The sequence below is a fragment of the Pseudophryne corroboree genome, chromosome 5, assembly GCF_028390025.1.
Source record: "Pseudophryne corroboree isolate aPseCor3 chromosome 5, aPseCor3.hap2, whole genome shotgun sequence".
In the NCBI taxonomy this organism is placed as follows: Eukaryota; Metazoa; Chordata; class Amphibia; order Anura; family Myobatrachidae; genus Pseudophryne; species Pseudophryne corroboree.
Window position 1 is genome coordinate 567,403,284 of NC_086448.1, and position 17,777 is coordinate 567,421,060.

At 44.5% G+C, this 17,777-nt stretch overlaps 1 pseudogene; it reads left to right on the forward strand.

Annotated features, from left to right (window-relative positions):
• On the forward strand, positions 1-119 carry LOC134929990 (5S ribosomal RNA; annotated as a pseudogene).
• The last annotated feature ends 17,658 nt before the right edge of the window (positions 120-17,777 follow it).

Consider the following 17,777-nt stretch of genomic DNA (forward strand, 5'->3'; position numbering starts at 1 on the left):
CTCTACTATCATACCACACTGGAAACGCCCGAAGCCGTCTGATCTCGGAAGCTAATCAGTGTCGGGCTGGGTCAGTACTCAAATGGGCGACCATTGAGGAATACTCAGTTTAGTAGAGCCCATTGGTCTAGCGCTATAGTGTCTAACACTGACAGATGATTCGCACTGCCACCTTATTTTCCACCCTTTATTATCGATAAGATTAACCAGCATCTGGACCGTTGTATATTGAATTTGACACTGACAAGGAACAGGTTATATTGTGGTAGAACGTGCCGTTTAAAAATCTAAACAATTTGTTTATAAACATTTAATCTCCTCTATCAGTCAGAATTTAGTTTTCATTATGTATCAAGTACTTTGTACTATCTCAATATACTATTATCTTCTTTGATCATTATCTTCTTCATGAACCACTTGTTATCTTAATCTTGTTGAATTATTAAAAGTTTATATTTTTTCTATTCTGACTATTATCTAAAATTCATTTCAAGTCAAAGAGTGCGCCCACAAAAGAGTCTTCTTTTCTCCGTAATTTCTAGTGATCAGTCTCTGACCTAACAAAGTTAATTTCTAGTAACACTGCATCCAACTTTACATACCAGCAACGACCACTTTGCTTGAGGTCATATAGTGACTTCTTTAAGTAACTTACGCCACTGTGAGGGGGTAGTACTTCTATGGGCATTATCTGTGGCACTACTACTGTGGGTGTTAAGTGTAAGTGACACTACTACTGTTGGCATTATGTGTGGCACTACTACTGTGGGTGTTAAGTGTAAGGGCCACTACTACTGTGGGCATTATATATTTCACTGCTAGTGTGGGTGTTAAGTGTTATGCTGGTGTCTTTGTGTTTGTGGGGTGCTCCTTTTGTGTGTTCATGTAATGGGTGATTATGCAGTCAAAGGTGCAGCCGGGTCTCTTCCAGCAGCATTGGGAGCCTGTGGGCAAGCTGCTAACAGATTCTTAATAAAAAAAAAGATTCCACTTGCAGGACTTTAGCCACAAAAAAAATTGAGACCATTTTTAAAAATTGAATACCATTGGTACCGAGAGCCCGCATACCTGCAGTAATTGAAAATTGTGCGCAAAGTTTTTTTCTTACTGAGCAAAAAAATATAAAAATGTTACAATTACCAGCAGGAAAACATACATCAAAATTGCTCTGAGTTAGCTGTTGATACAGTGGTGGAACTAGCGAGTGGGGGAACTAGCAAGTGGTGGACCTAGGTGCAACAATATGCTTTGCCCCCACAAATGCGCCTTCCTCCCCCTAACACAGGCAGACACCAGCGCCTTTGGAGCGCGCATTCCTGGGAAAGTGGTTGTGGCCTCGCAACTTTATATTATGAAACTATAAATATATATATTTTCACCCCCCATTACATAATGTCCCCAGTATAGTGTCAGATACACATATGCCCCCAATAGTGCAGTGCCAGATACACATATGCCCCCAGTGCCAGAATCACATATGCCCCCAGCAGTGTAGTGCCAGATACACATTATATGCCCCCACAGTGCCAGATACACATTATATGCCCCAACAGTGCCAGATACACATAATATGCCCCCACAGTGCAGTGCCAGATACACATAATATGCCCCCACAAGTGCCAGATACACATTATATGCCCCCACAAGTGCCAGATACACATTATATGCCCACACAAGTGCCAGATACACATAATATGCCCCCACAGTGCAGTGCCAGATTCATATAATATGCCCCGAGTGCAGTGCGCACATGCCCCCAGTGCCAGATACACATGCACATGCCCCCAGTGCCAGTTACACACATCCCCCAGTGCCAGATACACATAATATGCCCCCAGTGCCAGATGTACACATGCCCCCAGCGCCAGTTACACACATGCCCCCAGTGCCAGATACACACATGCCCCCAGTGCCAGATGGGCACATGCCTCAAGCGCCAGATGCACACATGCCCCCAGCGCCAGTTACACATATGCCCCCAGTGCCAGATGCACACATGCCCCCAGTGCCAGATGCACACATGCCCTCAGTGCCAGTTACACACATGCCCACAGTGCCAGATACACATAATATGCCCCCAGCACCAGATGCACATGCCCCCAGTGCCAGTTACAGACATGCCACCAGTGACAGATGCACACATGCCCCCAGCGCCAGATACACATGCCCGCAGTGCCAGATGCACACATGCCACCAGCCCCAGCAGTTCTGCTCACTGCCGTTGCCACCGCCGATTCTGCTGTCCCACTGTGGCTACCTCTGCTGTCCCGCTGCGGCTGCCTGGTCTCCGGCGTTGGTCAATTCAGGGCAGGCGCCGATGCGTGAGCCATTCAAAGCTCGCGTTCCGGCAACCAATCAGGAGCTGCAATATTTAAGTTGTATGATGGGCCGGCTGATGGCCACCCTTAGGAGTCCGGCGCCCTGCGTGGCCACTCCTAAGGAACGCCCTGGCAGACACGGGCAAAATATATATTATTACACAGCAGGGCAAAATTTGCCATGCATCATTGGAGTTGATGTATACAGTTATACACACATCAGTAATATAATAACAACAATAATATAATCAATATAACAGATGTAACCATGCTCATCTTACCCGTGGCAAGGCCACACTGCCACACATGGCATGGTGTGCCGTGGGTGTGACTTAATGCACAGCATGGCCGTGACCAGTGCTTAAAGTGGTCCTAGAGAGGCATTGCGTGCCCAAAAAAGGGGCGTGGTCCAAAAAGAAAGGGGCGTGGTCACACAATAGTAATAATGCCCACAGTAGTAGCACCCCTAATACACTTAATGCCGACAGCAGTAGCGCCCCTTTTACAATGCCCACAGTAGTAGTGCTCCTTATGCAATGTCCACTGTACTGGTAGTGCCCACAGTGGTAGTGCCCCTTATATAGAGCCCATAGTAGTGGTGCCCCTTATGCAATGCCCCCAGTAGTAGTGCCCCTTATGTCCCCAGGAGTGATGCCTCTTATGAAATGCCCCCTTTACAATGCCCTCATTAGTAGTGCTCCCATCAGTAATGCCCCTGTGTAGTATTGCCTCCAGGTGTAATGTCGCCTGTAGTAATGCCCCAGTCATTTAGCCCCTGTAGTTATGTCCCCAGTAGTAATGAGCCCCTGTAGTTTGCCCCCAGTAGTAATGCACCCCTGTAGTTTGCCCCCAGTAGTAATGCCCCCCTGTAGTTTTCCCCCTTGTAGTTTAGCCCCCCTGTGGTTTAGCCCCCCTGTAGTAATGCCCCCAATAGTTTAGCCCCCAGTAGTAATGCGCCCCAGTAGTAATGCGCCCCAGTAGTTATGCCCCCAGTAGTAATGCGCCCCTGTAGTTTGCCCCCAGTAGTAATGTGCCCCTGTAGTTTGCCCCAGTAGTAATGCCCCCAATAGTTTAGCCCCCAGTAGTAATGCACCCCTGTAGTTATGCCCCCAGTAGTAATGCGCCCCTGTAGTTTAGCCCCATGTAGTTTGCCCCCAGTAGTTAGCCCCTGTAGTTTAGCCCCGTGTAGTTTGCCCCCAGTAGTTTGCCCCAAGTAGTAATGCCCCCTTGTAGTATAGCCCCCAGTAAATTGCCTCCAGTAGCTTGCTCCCAGTAGATTGCCACCAGTAGTTAGCCCCCCTGTAGCTTGCCCCCAGTAGTTTGCCCCCAGTAGACTGCCCCCTGTGGTTATCCCCCTGTGATTATCCACCTGTAGATTGCCCCCAGTGGTTAGCCCCCTGTAGCCGTGCTGCTAATCGAAAAAGCCACCATACTTACCAAGCCCCGCTACCGCGTCCGACCGATGTGATCTTATGGCGTCCGGCTTCCCAGCACTATGTGACGTCTCTCTCATAGCGTGCACTGACTGAGCCGGGAGCCGGAGCTCAGTACTGAGTGCCTGCTGACGGCTTCCGCTATGCAGGGAGAGCCGGGCACCGTTGGTAACAAAATCTTAGCGGGCGCCCAGCAGCTCCCTGTACGGCGCCGGCACACTTCGGATGAGGTGAGCCGGAGGAGGCGGAACTGCGTTCCATCTCCAAGTAGAACTGACGGAACACAGTTCCACCCCGTTCCGGCTCACTTAAACCCCTGGCCGTGACTGCAATGTATTTCCTATGGCAGCGCATGCATCATTGTCTGCGGGCACACTAGCCGTGTCACCTTGGCCGTCACTAGGATGCTCAGTGGCAAAGCTGAGAGTAGCTACATATGTGCATTATACGCACATATCTGTTGAAAGGAGCTGACCAGGTCTGCATATAATTGTTCTCCAGGTGACCAGCAGTTGGTCAGCAATTGCAGGGGCAGGAATCCAGCCAGGTGTCTGTAAGCTCCGCTCCCTCACCTCGCCAGGCAGTGACACCAGGGTCACAATGCAGAGCACTATCCAGAAGTTTTAGTGCCCTGGAAGAGACAGAGCACTGGCACACTCCCCCATCCCTACCCATACCTTGTGACCTGGAACAAAATGTGTTACTAAGTTTAGGTATGAAAAAATAAATAAAAGAATATATATATATATATATATATATATATACACAATATAAGTGGAAGAGTCATGTTGTATATAAAATATGTGGAGAAGTCTGAGGGCATATGAGGGGCATATATTTAATAATACTCAGTAGTTCATTAATTTATACTGTATAATGTTAAATGTGTGCTACCTGTCACCTTTTATGTTTAATTTAATGTGTGCTTTCAATAAATTATGCCACCTACCCCCTACATGTTTAATTAAAGTGTGCCCCCTCCCCCCTTTATATATTTAACTTGTGTCCCCCATTCCCTCTATTATATATATATATATATATATATAAGTCCACAAAACTCGGCACTCCCATAGAGATATCTCTAATTTGGTCCGGTGCCCTCACAGCTGTGAGACAGCAATATACATACAGATTTAGGCAGCGGCACTCAGGACACAGGCACGGTGACAACGAGGTATCAATCAACGTTTCAAACCTTTATTGGTTTGTCATCCGGATACAGAGATAAAAGATAGGTAAAAGTGACTCACCTATATACCCGCCACCACACACGAGGAGAGACTCCGCTCACCGGCGCCGCATGCAGCTTCCGGGGATCGGCGCCCTGAGATGACATCATCATACTGACGTGCGGACGTTACCAGGGCAACAAAAACACCACAGTGACAATATAGACTGGAAAAAAGATACAGATAGAACCACTAATTAGCGATTTCTAAACATATGTTCAAAATAGATTCTATATGCATGTATCAAGCGCAGTGATACCGCGCACAGCAATACATCCGTGATCAAGTATACAAATCTAAATGCAATCATGGAACATAAGCAATTTAACATCCTTTCACTAAACAATATATCTAAAGTTCAAAGTTCCTGATCTACATGTAAGAACAGCACCATTAGTAATCTAGCATCTCTAATTAAAACACGACAGCGGGAGTATTTCATTAAGCCCTCTGGGTGCTAGAGCATCTAGTTTGTTAATCCAAAAAGCCTCTTTTCTGAGGAGCAATTTGCCACGATCACCCCCTCTGCGTAGGGGTGGAACATGGTCAATCATCCGATATTTTAGGCTAGCAAGCTATGTTTCGCTTCTGCAAAATGCCTTGCCACCGGTTGTTCCCTGCTCCCCCCAGCCAATGCTGCCCTAATCACAGAGCGATGTAGGGTCATTCGCTCCTTAAACTTCCTGATAGTTTTCCCCACGCATGAAAAACCACATGGGCAAATAAGTTGGTAGACTGTATGGGTGCTTTCACAGGTTAGGTGATATCTAATAAAGAACTTTTTCCCAGAGTATGGATGGAAAAAGGAATCACCCGGTAGCATAAAGCCACATGTTGTGCAGGGGCATTTAAAGCATCCTTTTTTCGGTTGAGGCAGAAATGAAAGCGATGCAGTAGATTTTGTGTTTGACAGATCCGTTTTGACTAGCAAATCCCTCAGATTTTGTCCCCGGGAATAACAACTCATTAAAGAGTGATCTGAGATCCCCACTTCACGATCACTCTTAACTATAGGCCAAAACTTTTTGGCAGTGTGATTAATTTCAGTAGATGTGACATTATATTTATTGACCCAAATTACTTTATTAGATTTATTTTTACTTTTTTGCTTTTTCAAGAGATCATCACGGTTTAATGTAAGGACTTTTCTTTTTGTATCAGAGAGTAATTTACGCGTGTAACCCCGAGCTAGAAACTTATCAATTAATTCATCTATCTGAGTGATAGCTTTTGTTCTATTGGAATTAATTCTATATATCCTCAGCATTTGGGAATATGGCAAACCCAACTTAAGTGACTTAGGGTGGCAACTGCTGTAGTGGAGAATTGAGTTACGGTCAGTCTCTTTAACATAGGCTGTAGTAGTGATCTTACCATTCTCATTCACAATGCATACATCGAGAAAATTAATAGAGGTTTTACTCATATTAAACGTGAATTTAACAGGAGAGTTTGAATTATTCTGTTCTTCCATTATATCCAAGAACTCCTGTCTACTCCCACTCCAAAAAATTAATAAGTCATCTATAAAGCGGGTATAAAAAAACATTTTAGAAATAATTTCTGGTTTCTTAAAGAAGATTTCATCCTCTATAACAAACATATACGTATTCGCATACGCCGGTGCCATGGCAGAACCCATTGCGCAACCGGTCGTTTGCAAATAGTATGTGCCCTCTGACATGAAAATTTTTTTTGTTAGAAGTAATTCAAGCATATTCAACAAAATCTCAATGTGTGAGACGGAGAATGTGCCATGTTCCAGCCGACAGCTATTTTTATTGATTCCATTCTACAGCCAATTGTACAGCTTCAAAAGAACTTCCTTTTGGACACAACATCTCTACTGAACAAACCTTCACAACTACCTGTTCCCCTGGTGATCTTTGGTTAATTACGGCCGATGTTTCGAGCTTATACACGGTCATACCACACTGTGATGGTTTATGTGCAACTAGAAAGTTATTAAGTGAACATGGCACATTCTCCGTCTCACACATTGAGATTTTGTTGAATATGCTTGAATTACTTCTAACAAAAAATTTTTCATGTCAGAGGGCACATACTATTTGCAAACGACCGGTTGCGCAATGGGTTCTGCCATGGCACCGGCGTATGCGAATACGTATATGTTTGTTATAGAGGATGAAATCTTCTTTAAGAAACCAGAAATTATTTCTAAAATGTTTTTTTATACCCGCTTTATAGATGACTTATTAATTTTTTGGAGTGGGAGTAGACAGGAGTTCTTGGATATAATGGAAGAACAGAATAATTCAAACTCTCCTGTTAAATTCACGTTTAATATGAGTAAAACCTCTATTCATTTTCTCGATGTATGCATTGTGAATGAGAATAGTAAGATCACTACTACAGCCTATGTTAAAGAGACTGACCGTAACTCAATTCTCCACTACAGCAGTTGCCACCCTAAGTCACTTAAGTTGGGTTTGCCATATTCCCAAATGCTGAGGATATATAGAATTAATTCCAATAGAACAAAAGCTATCACTCAGATAGATGAATTAATTGATAAGTTTCTAGCTCGGGGTTACACGCGTAAATTACTCTCTGATACAAAAAGAAAAGTCCTTACATTAAACCGTGATGATCTCTTGAAAAAGCAAAAAAGTAAAAATAAATCTAATAAAGTAATTTGGGTCAATAAATATAATGTCACATCTACTGAAATTAATCACACTGCCAAAAAGTTTTGGCCTATAGTTAAGAGTGATCGTGAAGTGGGGATCTCAGATCACTCTTTAATGAGTTGTTATTCCCGGGGACAAAATCTGAGGGATTTGCTAGTCAAAACGGATCTGTCAAACACAAAATCTACTGCATCGCTTTCATTTCTGCCTCAACCGAAAAAAGGATGCTTTAAATGCCCCTGCACAACATGTGGCTTTATGCTACCGGGTGATTCCTTTTTCCATCCATACTCTGGGAAAAAGTTCTTTATTAGATATCACCTAACCTGTGAAAGCACCCATACAGTCTACCAACTTATTTGCCCATGTGGTTTTTCATACGTGGGGAAAACTATCAGGTAGTTTAAGGAGCGAATGACCCTACATCGCTCTGTGATTAGGGCAGCATTGGCTGGGGGGAGCAGGGAACAACCGGTGGCAAGGCATTTTGCAGAAGCGAAACATAGCCTTGCTAGCCTAAAATAATCGGATGATTGACCATGTTCCACCCCTACGCAGAGGGGGTGATCGTGGCAAATTGCTCCTCAGAAAAGAGGCTTTTTGGATTAACAAACTAGATGCTCTAGCACCCAGAGGGCTTAATGAAATACTCCCGCTGTCGTGTTTTAATTAGAGATGCTAGATTACTAATGGTGCTGTTCTTACATGTAGATCAGGAACTTTGAACTTTAGATATATTGTTTAGTGAAAGGATGTTAAATTGCTTATGTTCCATGATTGCATTTAGATTTGTATACTTGATCACGGATGTATTGCTGTGCGCGGTATCACTGCGCTTTATACATGCATATAGAATCTATTTTGAACATATGTTTAGAAATCGCTAATTAGTGGTTCTATCTGTATCTTTTTTCCAGTCTATATTGTCACTGTGGTGTTTTTGTTGCCCTGGTAACGTCCGCACGTCAGTATGATGACGTCATCTCAGGGCGCCGATCCCCGGAAGCTGCATGCGGCGCCGGTGAGCGGAGTCTCTCCTCGTGTGTGGTGGCGGGTATATAGGTGAGTCACTTTTACCTATCTTTTATCTCTGTATCCTGATGACAAACCAATAAAGGTTTGAAACGTTGATTGATACCTCGTTGTCACCATGCCTGTGTCCTGAGTGCCGCTGCCTAAATCTGTATATATATATATATATATATATATATATATGTATTATTGAAGTTGTGACACTATCCACTCACCACTCCAATTACCTTGCTTGCCTCTCTTCTGTTATGCACCAGACAGAGTGAAGGGGTTTAGTCACGTGTTGCCAGCAGCACAGCTTGAACCTGAAGTGAAGCAAGAAGCAGCAAAATCTGCCCTAGTAGCCGCATAAGTTACAAAGCAGACTACAGTGTAAAGGTAATACACTGGTCTGACTACACCACCACCACTGCACCCAGGGCATATGCTGGGTTGTGCCCTGCCTTGCTTTACTGTCAGTGCACCCTGCCGTTGTTAAGAGCAGTGCTCACACACACTGCTCAGACTCGCAAGATGAGGAGGTGACAGGAGAGGGAGGTCAGGGAGGGGAGGAGACCACCTACGTTCTCATTTTGGCCCATGGCTAGCAGCAGCACAGTGTTATTAGTCCTTCAGACAGATCCGCTGGGTGTGGGCCCCAGTGCATTGCACTGTTTTGATAGGCCTCCTAACCTGTTATTCATACAGAACCTCCAAAAGTAGAAAATTAATGTTGTCATTCATCTTACAGAATGGCCTTTTTGTCTTACCTTTGGATTAAAAGCTGGAAGAAAGACGATGATGTTTAAGGAAGTAGGTGACATCACCGGAGCACCTTGTTTTATGTATTTTTTTTATGTGGCACTGCAGGTCTGGATATTGTAGTTTCAAAAGTGCCAGCATGCTCTAGTCTATCAGCCAAGGGTATGCTGTTGTATACCCAAGCATTTTAGGATAGCTGAAGGCTGTATATGCCTAATTCTACATAAGTGGCTAGGGGTCCTGTACAGTCCACTCAGGTAGAAATAGTTAATTTTTAAGTTTGCAGATGTTGTGCAATATACAGCACGCAGCTACTACATTAGGCATGATCTTTAGGTCAACATCATTTCGCTTCAGCAAACAACGCCATCTTCCTTTTAACCTGCCAAAGGCGTTCTCTACCACCATCCTTGCTGAACTTAGTGTGTGTGTATATGTTTCTTTTTCAGGGCTCAACTGGACCTGTTGGGTGTAGCCCTTTATAATCCAGTGGTGTAAAGGGTATGCTGCATCCCCGATGATGTGAACCCCATTCACGATCTTAGATTACTTTTAAAATGGGGTAAAGAATATATTGCAGAGTAGTCAGTCAAAACTATAATAAGATGGGGACAAAAAATGATTTAGGCAATTATATGCAACCATTACAGCTAAAATACAGCACATAGGAGAACATTTAAAAAATGTTTACCTCTTTGGGGTACAGCCAGCCATCCTGCTTCTCCTCTACAATGTTGAAAAGATCTGAATTGGCAAGAACTTGGGAGTCATGAGATCGTCCTGGCCAGCCAATAAACACATCCAGGAAACGAAAATAAAGTTAAGTTTAAAGAAAGTTATACTGTAAAACACCCATGCAACTCATCCCACCCCCCCAAAAAAAAACACTTACCAATATTTGTGGTCCACAACAGCCTGTAGTATGATTGAGTGCCAGCCTTTCTTGTTAAAATAGTCTACAGGGTTGTCACGTGGGGCAATAATGGGGATGTGTGTCTCATCAATCGCTCCTGCACACTGCGGATAGCCTCACTTCACAAATCCTTTTATGGTATCCTGTAAGCGCTGTCTTTGTGGTAAAGATACTGTATGAAGTGCTTGTATAAGGTAGACACCATCGCCTGAGTCACCTGGTGGACTATGACACAGACTGTGGAGATCCCAACACCGAACAAGCACGAGATTGTGCGGTACTCTTCCGGGGTAGCATACCACCACAATGCAATGGCTAGCCTCCTGCTTGCCTCGATGGGTCTCCTAAGACTGGTGGTCTGTATGTCAAGTGCTGGGGTAAGTAAGTCCAGAATGTAATCAAAGGTGGAACGAGACATACAGAAGTTAGCCATCCACTCATCATCCTGGTAAGCCTCCACGGTCCTCATAAAGGCTTCTCTGTGCCGGCGATCTCTGGACCACAATGATCGGTTGGTCCCCGTGTTCAGTCTCAGGATGGTACTTATTCTGGATGATATGAGGCCTCTCCTCCTGCGCAAATATTGGCGGTGACTAGCAGCCCTCTCCACCATAAATTGCGTCCTCCACCTTCTCATAAAATACATGTGCAGTATACTGCACAGTGTGACAAGCTGCATCATGCTCTCACTAGCTGCATGAAACAGCTGTAAAGCACAAAGAACCACGAGCTCCAGCATACACACTGGTACTCTGTTGGCCATGACTGCAGCAATGCTGTGAGCAGGCCCCACCCCTCCCTTTGCTTGCCTATTGTGACCTCATCTATGTGAACCAGAAAAATTTCAATTTCTAATGACATACATATGCATTTGCAGGGATTTCCCGGTATCAGTGTAAACGGGGCTGTCCCGGGTTGATCTCAGGTCTAAGTGCAGTGTGAAAGTGGACATTCCCGGGTTGTGTCCCAGGATGCATCTGGGAACACATTCCCGGGTGTGACCAGGCTCTGTCAGTCTGAAAGGGGTATTATTCAACCCAGGTTATAAGAAGGGTTATTCCTGGGTTGAATAACAGGTCATTGGCAGTGTGAACAGGTTGCTGAGTCAATGCGACCCAGGACCCGTTCACTACATAGGGAGAGGTGGCATGGAGCTGATCTCATCTCCCAGTGCCACCCCCCATGCCGGCTCTGCCCCTTGCCACTAGGGCAACCCAACCCGGCATAATGCCAGGTCAGGGGGCCAGCTGTTAGGATCCAATGCCGGGTCCCACCCGGGAAGGACCCATTTCCAATTCCCGGGTGGGACCAGGCATTTGAGATGTGAAAGGGGTATGACTGTCTTTTTCCAAACACAGCCTGTGACATGGCAGTTAGGAAGCTGATTGGCTGGTCATTCATCACTCTTTATCCATCTCCACTCTAGCTCTTGTTAAGGAGTAATACATCAGGGAACGATACTTTTCTTGAGTGTTCCCTGCCCACCCTTCCCTATTGTGTTTTTGTTGTCTGGTATGTTGTAACTGGTGTTTTGTTTGTTTGAATTCATTCTATTTTTAAATTGGAAAAGGCTCAACTTGGTGGGAATGCATTGCTTCTCAGTGACCATTAAGGTGCACAAGAGGTACTGTAGCTGCGAGACACCTTCTCTTTTGTAGGGCGAGCTGCCTCTAACCAAAGGGGGGACTTGGGCTTCTCCACCAAGGTTGAGCACAGGTAAAGCTATGCCAATAGAGAGGGGATTGTAAACCTACACACAAGGCCAGTTCTAGACCTTGTGGCACTGAGGGCAAAAGTTTCCTTTGGTGGCGCCCCCCCCCACCCCCGGAAGGCAAAACAGGGTTAGTGCGCGCCAAAAAAATAGGGGCATGGCTTGGCTTCATAGAGAAGGGGCATGGCAACAGTTTGCTCAATGTAGTTGTGCCCCCAGTAGATTTGCCCCCGGTAGAGTTGTTCTCCTTGTAGTTTTGCCCCCATGTAGCTGTGCCCCCAGCAGAGTTGTGCACCCTGAAGCTGTGCCACCTGTAGTTATGCCCCCCTAGTAGCGCCACTTACAAAAAATAATAATAAAAAAATACTCACCAGCCCCACTCCTGCTTTCCGACCGCTGCTGCTGTCTCTGCCGCCACTCCTCGTATCTATGGGAGAAACATCATGACGTCTCTCCCATAGCGCCGCACAGACACAAGAGGTCAATTAGGACCTCTAGGGTCTGCAGCCGCACCCACAATGCCGTGCGGTGCGTAATGTTGTCAGGCTCACCGCAAGGCAGCATGTGGGAGCTGGAAGGGTGAGGCAGCACAGCACTCTTCAGGATGCGGCACCCAGGGCAAGAATCCTGCTTGCCTGCGGCAAGAGCCGCTCCTGCCTACACACCTTAGTTTGCCTGTGGGGCGCACAACCACCAAGCTATCCCCCCTCATCATTGTTAGAAAAGAACATAGCTGTAGCTGCATTTTGCTATGCTTTCGTAAGACACCTTATTTTCAGTATACATCAATATTATTTAAAAAAGCTGTGACCTTTTTTAAATCCCAACACTCAGAATTGATGTTAACAAATGCTGAGGTTCTTAGACTATAGACAGCTTATACATACTGAGGCTGTTGCTTCTCCCCAGGCTAAATAAGCTATGACTTTGTCCCCAGCTATGGGTTTCACTGTTATAGACACACTGTACCATCCTGTAAGTCACCAACCCAGCCTGTTATAGCTTAGTGCTGGTTGTCACTTTTGCAGGGAGAACACACGCTGTTTAATCCCCCAAAATATGATACATACTGATTTTTTTACATATGATCTGCATGCAAACGGTTAAACTCCTAGCCTAAGACAGAATCTTGGTATGGAATCCATCCTTGAGTTACTTCAACAAAATTACATTTGGTCCCATTACATTGTGGGAGGCAGGGGCATATTGGGATAGTAAACCAGACCGCAAAATTTATGGAAGCAGCCCTAATGGCGATGGGGTCTGTTGAGGGGTGCGGGATCCCTCCCCATAAAGCTGATTTTATGCAATTGCGGTCTTCTTTGCGTCTTTTGCTACAGTTGTATCTGAGACCAGGGGTGGACTGGAAACTAAAAGTGGCCCTGTAATTTTTTTTTAGAAGTGGCCCGACATAGGCAGCAAAAGAGGTATAACATACTGTATAGCCATGGCAGCATCACTGGATGGCAGTGCTGCTGTACTGCAGAGATGGAATAACAGAATGAATGGGGACATGAATGAATGATTAAAAAAATCAAGACTAATAAATCTCCTGGTCCAGATGCCTACATCCTAGGGTTCTGATGGAGCTAAATGCTGAAATAGCAAGGCAACTCTATCTGATTTTCACTTAGATCAGGCATGGTACCAAAGGACTGGCGTAAAGCAGATGTAGTCCCAATATTTAAAAATTATTAAACTTCATCCTGGTAACTATAGATCAGTTAGTCTGACATCAACAGAGGGGAAACAATTGAAAAGTATCCTAAGGGACAGCATACAGGATTACTTGGAGAACTCCCATGCAAGTAATAAGAACCAGCATGGTTTTGTGAGAAATAGGTCATGCCAAACTAATTTGATTAGCTTCTATGAGATAATAAGTGACAATCTCGATCTGGGTAACACAGTTGATGTAGTTTATCTAGACTTTGCAAAAGCTTTTGACACAGTACCTCACAGGAGGCTGATTTTCAAATTAAGGGAGCTCAATATAGGAGACACTATTTGTACATGGTTGAGTATTTGGCTTGATAACAGGGAACAGCGAGTAGTGCTTAACCACTTAACTGATGATTTATTTCACCAATAACTGCTCCAAAATTGTTGTGTATTCTTTTTATGCGCGAATTAGGTGAAGAACATGAATTTAGCCATATCCCAAATGATTTTAGTTAAAACAAATATTTAAAAAAAAAAAAATAATGTTTTTCTTCCAAACATCGAAAACATTAATCGGGAACATCTCGACCATCGGAAACATTGCGGCTTTCATTTTGAAAGCCGGGACAGCCTCCAGGTATATGGGGGGTCTGAGGGTGGTTTGGGAGGGTTAATTTACACTCTCCAGCGGCTGCCACTGCAGTCGCTGGAGGGGGAGGATCCTTCTGTGCTGGCTGATCAGCAGTGATCGGCAGCATGGCAATCAGTAGGGGAGAGTGCAGGAAGTTTCCCTTCCCTGCCGCTGCTAACACTCAGGAGCTCAGTATAGGAGACACTATTTGTACATGGGTGAGTATTTGGCTTGATAACAGGGAACAGCGAGTAGTGCTTAACCACTTAACTGACGATTTATTTCACCAAAAACTGCTCCGAAATTGTCGTGTATTCTTTTTATGAGTGAATTAGGTGAAGAACATGAATTTAACCCTATCCCAAATGATTTTAGTTAAAACAAATATAAAAAAAAAATATATATATATATTTTTTTCAAACATCAAAACATTAATCAGGAACATCGCGACCATCAGAAACATCGTGACCATCGCAGCTTTCATTTTGAAAGCTGGGACAGCCTCCAGGTATACGGGGGGGGGGGGGGTCTGGGGGTGGTTTGGGAGGGTTAATTTACACTCCCCAGCCGCTGCCAGTGTCTGCAGCCGTTGGAGGGGGGGGATCCTTCTGTGCAGGAAGTTTCCCTTCCCTGCCGCTGCTAACACTCTCTATCTAAATGGTCAGATAGAGCACTTGCAGGCATGGTCGCATCTGAGCTATCATGCGAGTTGTTTACTAAGAGTCCTCTACACAAAACGTGCGGACACCCGCTAAGGCTTGAGGAAAGGAGAGGAGAGGAAATTTCGTAATTCAGCGCAGGAAGGGATTCTTCACTGTAAGGGCAATACGAATATGGAATACACTGCCAGAGAAGGTTGTAATGGCGGACTCAGTCAATGCATTTAAAAATGGTTTAGACAAATTTCTAACGGAAAAACATATACGAGGATATAGCCTTCAACCTAAATAGATTATGGAATGCAATATAATTCAGGTTGAACTCGATGGACTACTAGTCTTTTTTCAACATCACCTACTATGTTACTATGTTAATGCAGTGTACTGAATGCAGTGGGCTGCGTGTCATGTGAGGCCACATGACAACACACAAAAAAGGCCCCACAGACACGTCAGGCTACCAGGAAACTTCCTGGTGAGCCCTATGGCCAATCCGCCACTGGGGGGAGGTGCCTAGTATGTCTAATACACTAGGCAGTATAAGTCCCATTCCAATCCTATAAAAAAAAACACACCCATATTGCCATGTGCCCCCAGGGGTACTTTCTTGCAGTTTGCACCATTTTTTTTGCTTTAAAGTATCAAGAACCAGGATTTTGTCAATGGGGGTAATTCCAAGTTGATCGCAGCAGGAAATTTTTTAGCAGTTGGGAAAAACCATGTGCACTGCAGGGGGGGGGGCAGATATAACATGTGCAGAGAGAGTTAGATTTGGGTGTGGTGTGTTCAATTTGCAATCTAAATTGCAGTGTAAAATAAAGCAGCCAGTATTTACCCTGCACAGAATCAAAATAACCCACCCAAATCTAATTCTCTCTGCAAATGTTATATCTGCCCCCCCTGCAGTGCACATGGTTTTGCCCAACTGCTAAAAAATTTCCTGCTGCGATCAACTTGTAATTACCCCCAATGTACAGTATCCTTTCAAAATGTGGTTCTATTGGGGAGCAATGCAGCATGCAGTGTTTACAGCTCTTTGTGTCTTAGCTGTGGTAGAAATCATTACCATTCACCACCTACAGGGGGAGGGGAAAATGCTATGCAAGTGTGCAATCTCTTTGTTAGCAGAGCTGCACAAAAATCAGTTTGTGCAGTCTTTGTGCAGCCCAGGACTTACTCAGCCACTCCGATTGAATCCTCCTGATCGGGGCAGGAGCTGACGTCAGACACCCTCCCTCAAAATGCAGGAATAGGTAAAAAATACCCGGGGGTATTCGGGCGCTGTGAGGCGAGCTGATTAGCTAAGCAGCAGCCAGTGGTACCGGGAAGTCACTCCCTGGAAATGGATTTCAAAAGAAGAAGAAGGCTGCGCTGGCGGAGGAAAGAACAATATAAACCACTAATGTGTGTTTATAAAATTTATTATAAAGCAATATTCTTTAAAAAAAACAGTACTTCTGTGCAAGATGTGTGCCAAATATATACAAAATAAAATGGAATTCACCAATGTTATGTAAAAATTGGAGTTTACCCAATGGTGGTTGTACAGGATTAATGGATTGTATTCTCTAAAGTCCGTTCCGTATTTTGCCCATAAGTATTATATCCAGTTGTATTCCAATATGAGAGTCCCCTTTAGATATTATTGAGGAGAGTCCATGGAAAATTTCCATATACCGCTAGAGGATTGATGCAATGTCCCATAAATGGTGAGTACCTCATGCAATGCGGAAGTATATTGGTGCCTCTCTCAGACTCTTCTGGATAACTGGTCAGCAGAATGGGCTGGTTCGGATCCAATTCAGAGGTGTCCTGTTCCTGTTCCAACGGGTAAATAACTAACGCGTTTCGCTGCATAGACCTTGCAGCTTTTTCAATAATATCTAAAGGGGACTCTCATATTGGAATACAACTGGATATAATAGTAGTACTGTTTTTTTAAAGAATATTGCTTTATAATAAATTTTATAAACACACATTAGTGGTTTATATTGTTCTTTCCTCCGCTACCCTCCCTCAAAATGCCTGAGCCCGTCTGCGGTTTTCCGGACACTCCCGGAAAACAGTCAGTTGCCACCCACAAACGGCCTCTTCCTGTCAATCTCCTTGCGAACGCCCGCGCGAATGGATCCTTCGCACAATCCCGTCACTGACCGTCTATTCCCGTTGCAGCCATGCAACGCGCCGGTGCAGTGCGGCTCAGACACATGCGCAGTTCGGATCTGATCGCACGCTGTGCGAAAACGCACAGCAGTGATCAGATCTGAATTACCCCCAATGTTTGAATGCTGAATGTGCAGAACAAAGACTTGCAGACAAGGTATCACAGAATTAGGTTTGACATGAAGCAATAAAGCAGCGTATTAATTCAATTAATACACTGGCTTGGCAATATGTCAGCAAAACAAAAACTCTAAATATTCAACTGATATACCAAGTAACTGATGTAGAGAAAATGGTTACATTGCTAGTACTAAACTGAAAATCATTTCACTGAAACATTCCACTATATGACAGTAGTTAGAAACATAGAAACATAGAAACATAGAATTTGTCGGCAGATAAGAACCACTTGGCCCATCTAGTCTGCCCCTTTTTTTTTTTATCTCTAACCTTAATTGATCCTTATTTCTTTGTAAGGATATCCTTATGTCTATCCCATGCATGTTTAAATTGCTCTACTGTCATAGCCTCTACCACCTCTGATGGGAGGCTATTCCACTTGTCCACTACCCTTTCTGTTCTGTGAAGTAATTTTTCCGCAAATTTCCCCTGAACCCCCCCCCCCCTCCCTCCA